Source organism: Cervus canadensis, chromosome 10 (genome assembly GCF_019320065.1).
Source record: "Cervus canadensis isolate Bull #8, Minnesota chromosome 10, ASM1932006v1, whole genome shotgun sequence".
Classification (NCBI taxonomy): Eukaryota; Metazoa; Chordata; class Mammalia; order Artiodactyla; family Cervidae; genus Cervus; species Cervus canadensis.
Genome location: NC_057395.1, coordinates 60,548,337 through 60,566,228, shown reverse-complemented (window position 1 = coordinate 60,566,228; position 17,892 = coordinate 60,548,337).

Genomic DNA, 17,892 nt, shown 5'->3' with positions numbered 1-17,892 from the left:
GGGTTTTAAATAGCTCAGCTGGAATTCCATCACCTCCACTAGGTTTGTTCATAGTAATATTTCCTTAGGCCCACTTGATTTCACACTCCAGGATGTCTGGCTCTAGGTGAGTGACCACACTATTGTGGTTATCTGCATTATTAAGGCCTTTTTTTATATAGTTCTATGTATTCTGGCCAACTCTTCTTAATCTCTTCTGCTTCTGTTAGATCCTTATCTTTTCTGTGCTTTATCATGCCTATCCTTGCATAAAATGTTTCCTTGATATCTCCAATTTTCTTGAAGAAATCTCTAGTTTTTCCCATTCTATCATTTTTCTCCTTCTCTTTGCATTGTTCATTTAAGAAGGCCTTCTTATCTCTCTTGTTTTCTACGAACTCTGAATTCAGTTGGATATATCTTTCTCTTTCTCCCTTGCTTTTTGCTTCTCTCCTTGCCTCAGTTAAAGCTGCCCCAGACAACCACTATGCCTTCTTGCATTTTTTTTTCTTTGGGATAGCTTTGGTCATAGCCTCCCGTACAGTGTTATGAACCTCCATCCATAGTTCTTCAGGCACTCTGTCTACCAGATTTAATACCTTTAATCCGTTGGTCACGTCCACTGTATAATCATAAGGGATCTGATTTAGGTCATACCTGAATGGCAGACTGGTTCCAGATCAGGAAAGGAGTATATCAGGAAAGGCTGTATATTGTCACCCTGCTTATTTAACTTATATGCAGAGTACAGCACGAGAAATGCTGGGTTGGATGAAGCACAAGCTGGAATCAAGATTGCTGGGAGAAATATCAATAACCTCAGATATGAAGATGACACCACCCTTATGGCAGAAAGTGAAGAAGAACTAAAGAGCCTCTTGATGAAAGTGAAAGAAGAGAGTGAAAAAGTTGGCTTAAAGCTTAACATTCAGAAACTAAGATCATGGCATCCAGTCCTATCACTTCATGGCAGATAGAGGGGAAACAGTGGAAAGAGTGGCAGACTTTATTTCTTTGGGGCTCCAAAATCACTGCAGATGCTGACTGAAGCCATGAAATAAAAAGATGCTTGCTCCTTGCAAGAAAAACTATGACCAACCTAGACAGCATATTAAAAAGCAGAGACATTCCTTTGCCAACAAATGTCTGTCTAGTTAAAGATATGGTTTTTCCAGTAGTCATGTATGTATGTGAGAGTTGGAATATAAAAAGAGCTGAGCACAGGAGAATTGATGATTTGAACTGTGGTGTTGGAGAAGACTCTTGAGAGTCCCTTAAACTGCAAGGAGATCCAACCAGTCCATCCCAAAGGAAATCAGTTCAGTTCAGTTCAGTCACTCAGTTGTGTCCAACTCCCTGCGATACCATGAACCACAGCAGGCCAGGCCTCCATGTCCATCACCAACTCCCGAGTTTACTCAAACTTATGTCCATTGAGTCAGTGATGCCACCTAACCATCTCATCCTCTGTCATCCCCTTCTCCTGCTCTCAATCTTTCCCAACATCAGGGTCTTTTCCAATAAATCAGTTCTTCCCATCAGGTGACCAAAATATTGGAGTTTCAGCTTCAACATCAGTCCTTCCAATGAACACCCAGAACTGATTTCCTTTAGGATGGACTGGTTGGATCTCCTTGCAGTTTAAGGGACTCTCAAGAGTCTTCTCCAACACCACAGTTCAAAAGCATCAATTCTTCAGCACTCAGCTTTCTTTATAGTCCAACTCTCACATACATACATGACTACTGGAAAAACCATAGCCTTAACTAGATGGACCTTTGTTGGCAAAGGAATGTCTCTGCTTTTTAATATGCTGTCTAGGTTGGTCATAGTTTTTCTTGCAAGGAGCAAGCATCTTTTTATTTCATGGCTTAAGCTCTAGTGTGCTATGGATTTATGTTGTGGTCTTGCTTGCAGCTCTAAATGCCATTTTTTTTTTTTTTTTATTTTTTTCAATGACTTCTTCTCAGTCAAGGCATCTGCAGTTGAGTTTTGGAGCCCCCAAAAATAGAGTCTGACACTGTTTTTCCACTGTTTCCCCATCCATTTGCCATGAAGTGATGGGACCAGATGCCATGATCTTAGTTTTCTGAATGTTGAGCTTTAAGCCAACTTTTTCACTCTCCTCTTTCACTTTCATCAAAAGGCTTTTTAGTTCCTCTTCACTTTCTGCCAAAAGGGTGGTGTCATCTGCATATCTGAGGTTATTGATATTTCTCCCGGCAATCTTGATTCCAGCTTGTGCTTCTTCCAGCCCAGCGTTTCTCATGATGTACTCTGCATATAAGTTAAATAAGCAGGGTGACAATATACAGTCTTGACGTACTCCTTTTCCTATTTGGAACCAGTCTGTTGTTCCATGTCCAGTTCTAACTGTTGTTCCTGACCTGCATACAGGTTTCTCAAGAGGCAGGTCAGGTGGTCTGGTATTCCCATCTCTTTCAGAATTTTCCACTGTTAAATATTATTTCATTTTAATTAGTTGAATTTTAAAAGCCACATGTGGGCAATGGTAACCAAACTGGACAGTGCACCTATACAATCTATTAATAGAAAGGGGATAAGATGAACATGAATGGCCCAGATCAGTCATGATTCCTTTCCCTGGACAGGCTGAACCTTCTCTAAAATTAAGGCAACCCCATTACTACCTAAAAACAAAATTGAGGGACTTCCCCGGTGGCCCAGTGGCTTAGACTCTGCACTCGCAACACATGGTGCCCAGGTTCGATCCCTGGCCAGGGAACTAGATCCCTCATGCTGCAACTAAGATCTGGTGCAGCCACAATAAAAATAAACAGACAAATAAATATTAAATTTTCTGAAGTTCTTTGAACAAGGAAGAAGGGTGTGTGTGTTCAGTAGACAACCAACAGTATCTGCTACAGGTAAGCTACTGTGTCTGATCACACTTTTGGTTTAAAAAGAAAGGTGTGCATGTGTCGTGTATGTGTGTGTGTGTGTGTGTGTGTGTATGTGTGCACATGTGCAGAAAAAGCTGGAGGTATAGTCATCAAACACTTACCATGGTCATTACCTTCTGGTATTGGCATTATAGTTTATTCTTATTTTCTTCTTAACACCTTTTGTATTTTCTAAATTTTATATAGTAAGCAGAACTATATTTATTGTTAATAACAAGTAGCTACCATTACACACTTATTAGAATGGCCAACATCCAGAAGAGTGACGCCACCAAATGCCGGGGAAAACGTGAAGCAGTGGGAACTCTCATTCACTGCTGGTGGGAATGCAGAATGGGGCTTCCTAGGTGGCCAATGTTAAAGAATCCACCTGCCAATGCAGGAGATGCAGGAGATGCAGGTTCAATCCCCAGGTCAGGAAGGTCGCTTGGAGGAGGAATTGGCAACTCATTCTAGTATTCTTGCCTGGAAAATCCCATGGACAGAGGAGCCTGGTGGGCAACAGTCCATAAGGGTCGCAGAGAGTCTGACACAACTGAGCATGCATGCTTACGTTTACAGGAATGCAAAATGAATGATACAGCCACTTTGGAAGAGAGTTTGGCAGTTTTGGTTTGTTTTTTTTACAAAACTAAACGTACTTTTAACATACAATCCAGCAAGTATGCTCCTTGGTATTTATCCAAAGGAGGCAAAAAAACTGTGTCCACACAAAAACCTGCGTACAAATATTTATAGAAGCTTTATTAATAATTAACTTGGAAGCCACACTGAAGATGTCATTCAGTAGATGAATGTATAAATAAACTGGAATATCCAGATAACAGAATATTATTATTCATTGCTAAAAAGAAATGAGCTACCAAGCCATGAAAAGCCACGAGGAAACTTAAATGTGTACTACTAGGGGAAAGAATTCAATCTGAAAAGGCTACACAATGTATGACTGCAACTATGTGACATTCTGGAAAAAGGCAAAAGTGTGGAGACAGTTAAAAAATCAATGGCCACCAGGGGTTAGTGGCAAGAGATGAAAATGTAGAGCACAGAGTATTTTTAAAGCCGCAAAAATAACTCTACATACTATAATAGCTGGATATATGCCATTATGGACTTGCCAGGTGGCACTAGTGGTAAAGAACCCACTTGCCAATGCAGGAGACATAAGAGACCTGGGTTTGATCCCTGGGTCAGGAGGATCCTCTGGAGAAGGGAAATCCCAAAGATAGAGGAGCCTGGCTGGCTACCATCCATAGGATGGCAAAGAGTCAGACACAACTGAAGTGACTTAGCATTTAAGCACACATATGTCATTACAGATTGTTCAAAATCATAGAATGTACAAAAGCGAATACTACCATAAACTATGGACTTTCAGTGATAATGATGGGTCAAAGTAGGTTCATCAGTTGTAACAAATGTACCACTCTGGTGAAGGATGCTGATAATGGGGGCAGTTATGCATGTGGGGGACAGGAGACAACTTTGCTGTGAACCTAGAATCCGGCTCTAAAAAACACTCTTAAAAAATAAATGAACTAAGTACCGGTTGCAGTTTTGATGAAGGATATCATTGGCAAACCACCATTCTGATCCTAGTGATTACAATTCCTGGGGTGACCACTACCTGTAGGGTGATGAAGGGCCATCGCTTCCCTTTCCTGTCCCTGAGCAGCATGGACATCTCTGATGCCTTGGGAACAGCAAGACTCAGGCTCTGTACAAAGATAGCATCCAACATAGCAAAGGCCAACCCATCAGAAAACATTTACTGAAGTGACTGTGGGCAGGGCATCACTTTAGGAACAATAAAACACCTAAGGATGACTAAGACATAGCGTCTGCACTAAGCTGGGACTCCAGAAGCATGGGGAATCTTGGCTCTACCAATTCTGTGTGAACTTGAATAAGTTGCTTTCCTTCTCTGAGCTTCAGTTTCTTCACCTGCAACCTGGGTGTGACTCCTGCTGGATGACCTCGCAGAATTCCTGTGGGAGAGTTGCTAATGAAATGCTACAGTATGGGACTTTCCGTGTGGTCCAGTGGCTAAGACTCTGACTCCCAATGCAGGGGCCTGGGTTCAATCCCTGATCAGGGAAGTAGATCCTGCATGCCGCAGCTAAAGATCCGGCATGCCACAACAAAGATCGAAAATCCTGCATGCTGCAGCTAAATAAATTAACTATTTTTATTTTAAAACAGAAACACTGAAGTGAGATGCTCCATTACTTAATGGCCTATGGGAGATGCAGGTAAGGGGGAATCCCTGGGTTTGGAGCCAGGCAGATCTGGGTTTGGATCTCAGCCCTGCCACTGACGGCTGTGAGGCCTTGCACAAGACACTTGATTGCTTACAGTCACTGAGTGAGGAGCACAGGCCCAAGGAGCATGGTGTGATATTAAAGTCCATGAACTGAGAATCAGTCAGACTTGAATGCAAGACCAAATTCTGCCATTTATCAGCTACATGTGACCTTCTAGCTATTTCCAAGGAGAATCAGAAGTAAAGAAATTCAAAGGCTCATTACTGACCAGTAGGAAAGTGGGATCAGGGGGTGAAAAGAAAGGGAACACTTGGGTTAAGAATGGAGACAGATAATTCACAGGTACAAGGTGGTGGCTGAGGGTAAGAAGACCAAGGGGAAGCCCATGGGAGAGCTGAAAGGACATTTATGGAGCATTTACAGTAAGTCAAGTATGTCAATCCTTATAATCACCTATTCTGAAGGTACTTTTATCATCCTCACCTTATAGGTGGGAAAACTGGCCAAGGTTACATTTTTGTCCATGAACCCAGAGCCCACACTCTTTACTCTGCCTACAGTCAGGTGGCCCCAGCTCATCATCCCTGTACTTCTATCAAGTTTTCTGCAAATACTGGGTGTGAATCCAGACTAAAAAATAGCCTATTTTCCTCCCCCCCAGAGGCTTCCAGACTTGTGGAGAGCAGACACAAACTCATAGTGATTTGAGATGAAGCCTGGGGAGGCCCATTCAGCCCATTACTGCCTGCAAAGTGATGAGTCTTGGTTACTCAGTTTCTACACCTGCAGATCTGCCTGGCCTGTCTCTGACTCTCCAGAGGCTCCACTTCTCTCAGGGACAGAGCTTGGGGGCTCCAACAACGTTACTGTTGGCCATATTTCCCACGTTTCTCTGGCCTGTCCCCATGAGCCCACAGGCCTCTTTGTGCCTTTTTTCCAGAGGTCCTTCCCCCCGGAATTCCCTCTCCCCGGACCCCTCTTTCTTCTCATACCTGACAGATCTCTGTTCATCACCCCTCACCCACCCCCATTCCACTCGGAAAAAGGATCCTGCAAGCTTCCTCTTTCCGCTCACTTTTGTCTCAGTCTTGCACAAAGGGAAATGTTATATGTGCTGGCACCTAAGAGGAGAATGTGCACTGTCCTTCTAACAATTAAAACCAAGTAAGTAAGTAAGTGCTAGTCAGTCAGTCCAACTCTTTGAGACCCATGGACTGGAGCCCACCAGGCTCCTCTGTCCATTGACTTCTCCAGGCAAGAATACTGGAGTGGGTAGCCACTGTCTTCTGCAGGGGATCTTCTCAACCCAGGAATTGAACCTGGGTCTCCTGTATTGCAGGCAGGTTCTTTACAATATGTGCTGACACCTAAGAGGAAAATGTGAACTGCACTTCTAACAGTTAAAACCAAAGTCCCCCTTTAAAGGGCCTCCTAGGTGGCGCTAGTGGTAAAGAACCCGCCTACCAATGCAGGAGGCTTACGAGATAGCAGGTTTGATTCCTGGGTCAGGAAGATCCTCTGGAGGAGGAAATGGCAGCCGACTCCAATATTCCTGCCTGGAGGATCCCATGGAAAGAGGAAACTGGTGGGCTACAGTCCATAGTGTCGCAAAGAGTCAGACACACCTGAAGCGACTTAGCATGCACGCACACCTCCTTTAAAACCTTGGAACTTACCTTAAACATCCTTATCAAAAATTACCTTCACAGGCAGAGCTCAGAACAGTTTATGGAAGCCTAAGAGAGGCCTTCATAACAATTTATTTATTTATTGCATTTATTTAGCACTGCATATTCATTTTTAAATATTTGTTTTTATTTATTACTTATCCCTAGGTTGGGAAGATCCCCTGGAAAAGGGAAAGGCTACCCACTCCAGTGTTCTGGCCTGGAGAATTCCATGGACTGTATAGTCCATGGGGTTGCAAAGAGTCGGACACCACTGAGCGACTTTCAGTTACTTACTATAAATTATTTATTTGGTGTTTCCTTATGCCAGGCACTGGTGTAAATACTTTACAGCCTCTCTTTTCCCATATCTACATCTTTAAGAGGTGGAAACTATTATGATCTCCATTTTACAGATGAGGACTGAGATTTCAAATCATTACCCAGTAAGAGGCAGAGCCAGAGTCAGTCTGTTCTAATCCGGTTTCAAAGCCCATGACTTTGGTGTCTCTGGGCCCACAAACTGGTGGACTGTGGGAGCATCTGACTACAGTTGTGTTTTATCTGGTCTGCTACATATTTTAAAAACAGAGAGGGCTTCCCTGGTGGCTCAGTGGTAAAGAATCCGCCTGCCAATGCAGGAGACATGGATTGGATCCTTGGTCTGGGAAGATCCCACATGCTGTGGAGCAACTAAGGTCATGCGCCTCAGTTACTGAACCTGTGCTCTGGAGCCATGAAGCCACAACTACTGAGCCAACGTGCTGCAATTAGTGAAGCCCATGTGCCCTAGAGTCCATGCTCTGCAACAAGGGAGGCCACTGCAATGAGAAGCCCGCACACCACATCTATGGAGTGGCCCTGCTTTCCGCAACTACAAAGTCTACAGCAGTGAAGACTCAGCACAACCAAAAATAAATAAATAAATACAAATAAAAATTGAAAAAACTAGAGAATCAATTGCCAACATTTAAAAACTAGCAGATTTCTCCTATCAATTGGAATTTTCAGCTTCTCTTGAAATAGCCAAGGGATTCCCTGGTGGTCCAGTGGTTAGGACTCTCTCTCACTGCCAAAGCCCTGGGTTCCATCCCTGGTCAGGGAACTAAAATCCCACAAGTCATGAGGCGTGTGGCCAAAAAAAAAAAAACAAAATTCCTAAGACTTGGCCACACTGTCTGGGTTCCCACATGGCAATAACTGGTTGGGGGCAGTAGCAACAGCCCCTCTTAAACAGAATGTGTGCATTCCACTTTGCCATTGGCTCCCTGGTCCCTTGCAGACCTACTTAATTTTTTTTTTAAATTTCTTTGGCTGTGCCGCATGACAGGTGGGATCTTAGTTCCCTGACCAGGGATTGAACCTGTACCCTCTGCACTGGAAGCACAGAGTCTTAACCACTGTACTGCCAGGGAAATCCCATTTATTTTCTTTGACTTCCTGGGCTTCGGAAGCATGTGAGTTTGTGACTCCTGGGTCCACAATTTCTGATAGTTGTAGTTTCCTTGCAATGTAATGAGTTCCCCATCACTGGAGATGTGCATACTGACATTTATTACAGGTGCTGGAAAGAAATTGCAAGAGCTAACTGGGATCAGATAGCACATATAATCCTTTCCAGCCCTGTAATACCAAATATTTACTTAAGGCTACAGCATGTATTGTCAAGAACTAACTTCCCCTCTGATCTCAATTTACTGTTTCAACCTTTCCTTCTCTTTACCTTGGTTTCTTGATCTATTTATATATTTTAATCATATGATTATGCTGTATGAATTCTGGTAAGCTTCCTCAAATCCTTTTTGGAACAAGGCATGGGGAACAAATAAATCCAGACATAAATATTTACATAAAGGGCTTGGTTCCAGATACTGAAAAAAAAAAAGAAAAAAAAAAAAAGAACTATAAGTTTTAACAGCCAAGGTATCTTAGTTTCCCTGAGATGCTTAGGCTCAAAAAGATAAAGGACCTAAGAGTCTGGATTGTAGCAGCTGAATGCGCATGAGGCTAGGTGGTCTCAACCAATTGTCTCAGGAAATGAAGCCTCAATGCTTTATCACCCATTCTTTATTTAAAATAGATTTTAAAATTATAAAACTAATTATGGCAGTTTAAAAAAAAATTGCTTCAGATTCCTTAACATTTCTCCCATGGAGAGGGAGAATCTATGTGTTCTTTCCTTGAATCTGAGTGGGCTTGTGGCTGATTTAACCAATGTGCTATGCTTAGTCGCTCAGTCGTGTCCAACTCTTTGCAATCCCATGGGCTGTAGCCCACCAGGCAGCTCTGTCCGTGGGATTATCCAGGCAAGAATACTGGAGTGGGTTGCCATTCCCTTCTCCAAGAGATCTTCCCAACCCAGGGATCGAACCCTGGTCTCCCACATGGTAGGTGGATTCTCTACCATCTGAGCTACCAAGGAAGAAAGATGGTACAGATGATCTTATTTCCAAAGCAGAAATAGAGACACAGACACAGAGAATGGTATGGACGCCAAGAGAGGAAAGGGAGGAGGGACGGATTGGGAAATCGGGACTGACATATGCTCACTGCTATGTATAAAGTGGTAACTAGTGAGAACCTACTGTATAGCTCAGGGAACTCTACTCAGCACTCTGTAGTGACCTATAAGAGAAAGGAATCTGAAAAAGAGGGGATATACGTATACGTATGGCTGATTCACTTTGCTGTACAGTGGAAACTAACAGAACATTGTGAAGCAATTATGCTCCAATAAAAATTAGTTTTTAAAAAAAGTAGCCTTATGGAAATACCTGCATGGGGAATAACTGAAGCCTCCTGCCAATAGTCAGTGAGGAACTGAGGCCTCCTGCCTGCAGTCATGTGAATCCCTCATCTTGGAAGGAGACTCTCCAGCCTCGGTCAGGCCTTCAACAACTACAGCCAAGGATGACTTCTTGACTATAACTTCATGAGCCAGAACCACTCAGCTAAGCTGATGTCAGATTCCTGTCTCAAAGAAATTGGGTGAGGCGATAAATGCTTATTGTTTTCACCTGCTGAGTTTCAGGGTTCATTCATTCACACCAACAGATAACTAGTACACAAGGTTCAAAATTATTAAACATAAAAAAGAGGATATAGCAAAAGCTCTCTGTCCCTCCTATCTCTAAACACCTGGTCCCCCATCCTCTCCCACCTCCCCCAGCTAAGTTACAGAAAGCCCTTGGGAAATGTTAGGTTTATTATCTGGGATACAGAAGCGGATACCCTTGGCTCCTCTTATAGATTATCTGACTGAAGATAGGCTGTAGCAATATGGCATTCCCTTTCCAAGCTATAAAGTCATACCCTTCTTTCTGCACAGGAACTGGGCCTTTTCAGCCCTGATGCCACCTTTCCCAGCCACGGCCTCGATCTCCCATGAGCATCCCCACATCCTGTCTCAAGTGTGAGGGTGGGGGATTCCCCTCCTTGCATACCAGTGGAAAACATTGGTGTGAAAGACATACGTCTTTTTCTTTGACCCACAGAAATCAGAAATCAAACCCAACACCTCCAAACACACGGTCCCAGCCTGGTCCCCAGCCTTCTCTCCAAGGTGTCCACTTTTTATCCTGCCCCAACCTTATATCCTCACCCCAGACTTCCCAGTCTGCTCTTCTGACCTCCCAAGACATTGCTCATGCCAATCCTTCTTCCCTGAATGCTCTGCCCCCAACCTGCCCTTTTGAAAACAGCCATCTCTCTCTCTCTGTGAAGCTTCCCCAGATATCCTCACACGCCTCCTTGCTTCCAATCTGGCCCCCATCCGTCTGTTGTCCACTTGACAGCCAGGAGACTGATGCAAGACCTGAGGTGGTTCTTCCACTTCTGGCAAGATGGAGAAACAGTCTCCACCCTGCCTCTGCTGCTGAATGCAGCTCCACACGCTGGACAGCGGCAACAAGCAGCTCTTGAGAGTTCAGAGAAGTCAGCAGCAGAAGGCAGATGGGGGAAGAGAGCAATTCAAGGATCACCAATCCGGCAGTGAGTTTACGTGTTTTTTTTCAACTGAAGTATATGTATTTTATTTGTATTTATTTGGCTGTGCCAGGTCTTAGTTATGGCATGTAGGATCTAGCTCCCTGACCAGGGTTCGAACCCGCGTCCCCTGCATTGGGAGCTCCAAGTGTCAGCAACTGGACCACCAGGGAAGTCCCCACGTGTTTTGTTTTTTTCCCTCTGGTATTCCTTGGGCTGTCTCAATGCATTCAGAAAGACCAGGATGGGGGCGCAGGGAGATCCTTATTTCTGTCCTTTCCTCTGTTCTCGCGTGTCCTCATCCCCAGGCCATCCGCGGTGGCACAGGGTGGTGGCAGGTGCCTCCGGGAGCCTCAAACAATGAGGAAGGAAAACCTTCCTCTCTAACTGGAGGAGCTGTGGTCCTGAGTGGGGTGAACCACTACTGATTTGTTCCCTACTTGAGCACAGTCATGGGAAATGCGCGTCAGAGTCAGGTAAATAAAGCCCCAGGGAGCCAGAAAGTCCCAGGGGGAGAGCAGGGAGGCAGGAGTTTGGGATAGTGATCCCATAAAGTTATCTGTGAACTTCTGGTCTCGTCCACTAGCTGTACATGAGTGGATCTCACTTAAACAGCTCCGCACAGACTTTGAGAACTGAATCATGAGCGAGGCCGCTGCCCAAGTTCCGAAAGCCCATAAGTGGCCCACACATAGAGCAGATGCACATGGCACCAGAGGGAGTTTGAAAACAGGACTGACGTTGGAACCAAAACCCACACAAGGCAGGAGTTGAACCCACTTTGCCAGTTGCCTGCTAAGACATAATGATCGATATTCTATGTGCGATTTAAGTGAGATTAAAGGCTATTAACACAGTAATCAAAACATCCAGGACAAAAAAAAAAAAAAAACATCCAGGACAAACTATCCGCAATACAAATAAGTAGAAAATTTCTACTAGCATGGAAGAGTTGATGAAAAGATGCCAACAGTAAGACGCTGGAATGATCTAAAGACCTTTAAACAGCTGTTACAAAAATACCCCAAGGAGAAAATGGGGAGCTAATGTTTAATGGGTATGGAGTTTTAATTCGGAAAGAAGAAAAAGTTCTGGTGATGGGTGAGTGGTGACAATTATACAACAATGTGAGTATACCTAATGCCCTAAACTGTATTCCAATACATTCCCATTCCAATATTCTTGCCTGGGAAATTCCATGGACAGAGGAGCCTAGTTGACTATGGTCTACAGGGTTGCAAGAGAGTTGGACATGACTTATCGAATAAACAACAACCTGTAATCCTAGATGACTCTCAGGGACATTATTGTGGGTGAAAGAAGCCAGTTTCAGAGGTTGATGTACTACTGCATGATGCCATTTATGACATTCTCAAAGACCAAACATTGGTGATAGATCAGTGGTTACCGCAGGTTAAGAGTGGGGAGAGTGTGTCACTACAAAGGGAAACTGGAGGGCTTTTTGAAAGATGATGGAACTGTTCTGTATCCTGTTTGTGGTGGTGGTTACGCAAATGTGCACGTGTTAAAATTCATAGAACTATACATCAAAAAAAATTTTTTACCACATGTTAATTAAAACAAAACAAAAACCTTGTGGTAGTCAGTCTCAAGGTGGCCTGCGGAGATCCTCACCTCCTTGTATTTATGGCCTGTGCAGTCCCATGGAATAGGGTTGGCCCGTGGGACCAATAAAAATGGTAGAGGCAACAGTGAGTGACTTCTGAAGCTAAGTCATAAAAGTCAAAAAAGACTGCAGCTTCTGTCTAGGTCTCTTGAATCATTCTCTCTGAGGAAAGCAAGCCATAACACTCTGAGGACAGCCAAGCAAGCCTGTGGAGAGGAGCTGAGACACCAACAGCCAACCCCTACTTGCCAGTCATGGGAGTGGGTCATATGGGAGATGGACCCTCCAGCCACAGTCAAGCCTTCAGGTGAATGCAGCCCTGTCCAATATCTCCTTGCAACCTTACAAGAGATCAGAACTGAACTGCTCAGCCAAGTTGCTCCCAAGTTGTCGACCCAGAAAGAAACTGTGAGAGAGAATATATGATTATTGATGCTTCAAAAGACTATATTTTGGGTTACTTGTTGTTGTTCAGTAGCTCAGTTGTGTCTGACCCTCTGCAACCCCATGGACTGCAGCACACCAGGCTTCCCTGTCCTTCACCATCTCCTGGAGCTTGCTTAAACTCATGACCATTGAATTGGTGATGCCATCCAACCATCTCATCCTCTGTCATCCCCTTCTCCTCCTGCTCTCAATCTCTCCTTAGCATCAGGGTCTTTTCCAATGAGTCAGCTCTTCACATCAGGTGGCCAAAGTATTAGAGCTTTAGCTTCAGCATCAGTCCTTCCAGTGAAAATTCAGGATTGATTTTGTAGGATTGACTGGTTTGATCTCCTTGCTGTCCAAGGGACTCTCAAGAATCTTCTCCAACACCACAGTTCGAAAGCAGCAATTCTTTGATGCTCAGCCTTCTTTATGGGCCAATTCTCACATTTGCACATGACTCCTGGAAAAACCACAGCTTTGATGAGATGGACTTTTGCTGGCAAAGTGATGTCTCTGCTTTTTAATATGCTGTCTAGGTTTGTCATAGTTTTTCTTCCAAGGAGCACGCATCTTTTAATTTCATGGCTGCAGTCACCATCCATAATAGGTAATGACAGTCCTGAGATATAGGTCAGATCATGTCTCTCTCCTGCTCAAGACCTCCCAGTGGCTTCTCACATCACTGATGTAAAAGCCAGAGATGAGGCCCACTCAGATCTGGTCCGTGCCCCGCTCATACCTCACCCACTTCTCCTCCTTCCTGTCCCTCAAACATGCCGGGCTAGATTCCACTCCAGGACTTCTGTACTTGCTATTCTTTCTACCCAGAATGCTCTTCCCAAGTGTGCATACACTCACTCACCCCCTGCAGGTCTCACCCCCTGCAGGTCTCACTCAAATGCCACCTGGACGCAAAGGTCTTCTCTGACCATCCCAGCCACTCTCCTTCCCTCTACCCTAGTTCATTCTCCTTCATGGTTTTCATGACCTCCTCATACTTTATATACACATATTTTTTCTCATCTGTTTCTCTCCCATTACAAAGCAAGCTCCATGAGAGGAAGGACTCAATTTATAATGGTTCAGTGATTTAATATGCATCCCCATTTTACAGATGAGAACACTGAGTCCCAGTGATTACACACTAGATTAATATTAAAGATAGTCTGTGTACCCAAGCCTTGGGACACCAAACACAGTGCCTTTTCTAAAGAATCAACCAGCACTGGGAAGACCCAGAGGGATGGGATGGGGAGGGAGGCGGGAGGGGGGATCGGGATGGGGAACACATGTAAATCCATGGCTGATTTATGTAAATGTATGGCAAAAACCACTACAATATTGTAAAGTAATTAGCCTCCAACTAATAAAAATAAATGAAAAAAAAAAGTCAACCAATCCAAAGTCCTCATTTTCTAGTTCAAGAGCAGAGTTCAGAGAGAGCTGGGAGGACTTCCCTGGTATTCTAGTGGCTAAGATTCCATATTTCCAATGCAGGGGGCCTGAGTTCCTAATACAGAGAACTAGATCCCACATGCTGCAACTAAGAGTTTACATGCTGAATCTCAAGATTTCATGTGCCTCAACTAAGACCTGGCATGGCCAAATAAATTATTATTATTTTTTTTTTTTTAAAGAGAGAGGGCTGGGGATTTTCCTGCCACAAAGAGACAATCCACTGTACTCTCCCCTTGTATACCACTGGCCTAATATGGGCAGGAGTGCGGTCTCTCCCATTGGCCCATCTCCCCAGTTGGCTGAGAGCTCAGCTCCTGTTCGCTCATCAGCAATAGCTGGGAAAAAGACGATCTCCTGGTGAGCTAACACAGCACTGAAATACAAAGGACAGAAGTCAAGAAAGCTTCCAGCAGGTGGTGCCTGGTGAGGCTTCTGGAGCCCCAGTAAAGTTTAACCCCCATATCTGGAGCCCTTGTAATAGTTCCAAAACGTTTTCGTGTCCTTTAGCATCTCTCTGGCAGCCCCATGTCAGCTGCTGGAAGCCTTAGAAAGATGATTTTGTAATTTTGTGAAATAACACTATTATCATCAAGCATCACTGATGTGCCAGGTACTCTGGTAATAGCAGTTCTTTAAATTCTCACAATGACCCTATAAAGTAGGATGAAGTTATATCATATATGGGTTCAACAAATTAGGGCAGAAAGAATAAATTTTGCCTTTATACTTTGGGACTTGACTTTAAAGGAAGCTGAGACTCAACTGAAGACATTATTTCCACTTGACAGATGCAAACACTGAGTCTCAGATAGACTAATAACTTGAGTCACATAGCAGTTAGTGGCTGAGTTGGGGTTCAACCCCAAATCTCCTGAATTGTGTACAGCCATCATAATATACCACCAGAACAGAAATCAAAGTGTCTGGACCCAAGATTAGTGGCTTCTCCCTAAGCCACATTAAAAACCAATGAAGCCAGACAATGTAGGAAACAGGCACCATGCCAGGGAGGATGAATTGGCACAAGCTCTTTGGAGGGCAATGTGGTCATGCCAATCAAAATGACAAATGTGCACTCTCTTTTGACCCACCAATGCCACTGCTAGAAACCTATGCTCCTGATGTATTTGCACATGTGGGAAATGGTACCTGTTACATGTTTTTAATTGCGGCCTCGTTTGTGATGCCTCAAAAAGATTAAATGCCTCTTACCCTGAGAGCCCCATTGGTCCTATTCTGAGGGTCTTCAGGGCTTCGTATAAAGATAAGGCTGAGGGACTTCCCAGGTGGTCCAGTGGCTAAGACTCCTTGCTCCCAGCGCAGGGGGCCTGGGTTCAATCCCAGGTCAGGCAACTAGATTCCACATGCCGCAACTAAGAGTCCACATGTCACAGCTAAAGATCCTGAATGCCTCAGCTAAGACCCAATACAGCCAAATAAGTAAAGAAAGAAAGAACTTAAAAAAAAAATAAAACTGGCTGTTCATGTACCATTTGCTACAATCGTGCTATTAGATTTTTTTTTAAAAGGTAAAGCTGAGTGAGGGTTTCCTAACCTTGATCTTCATAATTCACAACACATCATTTACTTAATATAAGTAATCTAAGTATGTAATATGTAATCTTAATATGTAATAATAATATGTAATATGTAATAATATGTAATAATTTAATATGTAAATATGTAATAATATGTAATGTGTAATGTGTGATAATAATGTCATAATCTTAATATGTAATCTAAGTAACTTACTTAAAAGGAAACATTAAACAACATCTGTGATTGAAAACATACAAACGCAAAGTATCCCCAAAATAAATATACTGAAAGCAAAACAGGGTTACTAAATTCTGGCTAGCTAATGTCTGTCTCCCAGTCTTCCCTGTTAGCAGGATGGATTAGCAGGTGGTAGAGTAGTTAAAGACCGGCACTAAACTGAGACTTTCTCTTTGACATTGTTAACAGGACTGAGGAATTGCTGAAAAGAATCCTCTCCTTCTGCTAGTGCCCTGGACCTCCTAAACGATCTTATATTCTGTTAACAGAGGGGAAATAGCCCCACTCTGCAGAGAATTAATGTGTCACTAGTTTTTTCAGAGGTGGATCTTCAAAGAGGGGTGGAGTGTCCTCCTAGGCTTCCCTCTTCCCACTGGGGTGGGCTGAGTCATCGCGTGCGGGGAAGGAGGGAGTTTATAGGAAATGCCTTTTGTTCCTTCCCTTCCTGCTCTTTACCTGGCTGGGCTTGGCGTCCTGGGCTGATGATCCATAAAGGGTTAGCTGTAAAAACAAAACAAACCTGCTTGTCCTTAAATAATGTTATTTCAAGGCAAAGTTCCCAACCTTGAAATAAATAGGGTTTCAAGTAAGAATCTGAATTAATTCTGACAACATAATCCAGATGGCAAGATTTGCCTTCAGGTTTTCTTCTATTAACCCCACTAAAGACAAAGAGAAAACTGAGGAAAAGAATCTTTACTTCAGAGCCAGGGAAGGATTATTATTATTGTTATTATTATCATTAAGCTTCTTTGAAGTAAACAGAAAATGGAAATGAAAGCTCAGCTTTCTTTTACCCTCTATCCCATTTCTCCTTCCTGTCCATTCTCCTCCATGCTTTTGGAGGGTCTGTGGTGTACCAGGACAGCATTTCCCAACTTTGGTTCCTTTGAACACAAGTTTCTCCATTTCTGCCTAATCCACAACCCTCTCTACTGGTAGTTAATTTTCAAAAACTGCAACTCTCATTGTTTTGCTTATATAAGTTTGGCTCCATTCTAAAACAATGAACTCCATTAAATCAAGGGCTGTATATAATATTTCCCCCAGTGCAAAATAAAGAGAAAAAAGTCAATGTTACAACACAAATTGAGCATGACGAGGGACCTCACAGAGCCACACCACTGACTATGCTTGGTGGAATTTTCAAGGCGTGCCAGGCCTCAGGGAAGCCCTTCCGTAAGTGCTTGCTGGCTGGCTGACCACTGTGCATCACCCCACAGCCTTCTGACCAGTGGTATTCAAGTTTTAGCTCCTGGAGAGCTTGTTAAAAGATTGCTGAGCTGCATCTGCAGAGATTCTGATTCAGCAGGTCTAGAGTGGGGCCTAGAAGTCTGTAGTTCAAACAAGTTGCCCTAGGTGATGTCAACACTGCAGGTCCAAGGGCTACAATTTAAGTAGGTCTTGGGCTACTGGGCATCAAAATCACTTGAAGGTGCATCTTAAGTTGCAGATTCCTGGGCACTACACACCAGACATTCTGATTCCTCAGGCTGAGGTGGGTCTGGAATCTGCCATATTAACAGGCTCTCCAAGGATCCTCCTGAGACCACCATTAGCATCTGGAACTCGGAGGTGAGTGACCCACATCAGGGTCACTCTGCAAGTCAGGGACAACTTCTCCTCCTCGTTGCTTGGGCCCTAGACCTCAGTGCATTCTGGACTTCCTCTTCCCTCCTAATCCACTGCAGTGTGTCAGCAAACCCTGCTGGCTCTTCCTTCAAAACATATTTAGACTGTCTTCAAAAGTCTCCAGTACGTATACTTGGGAATGAGACAGTATG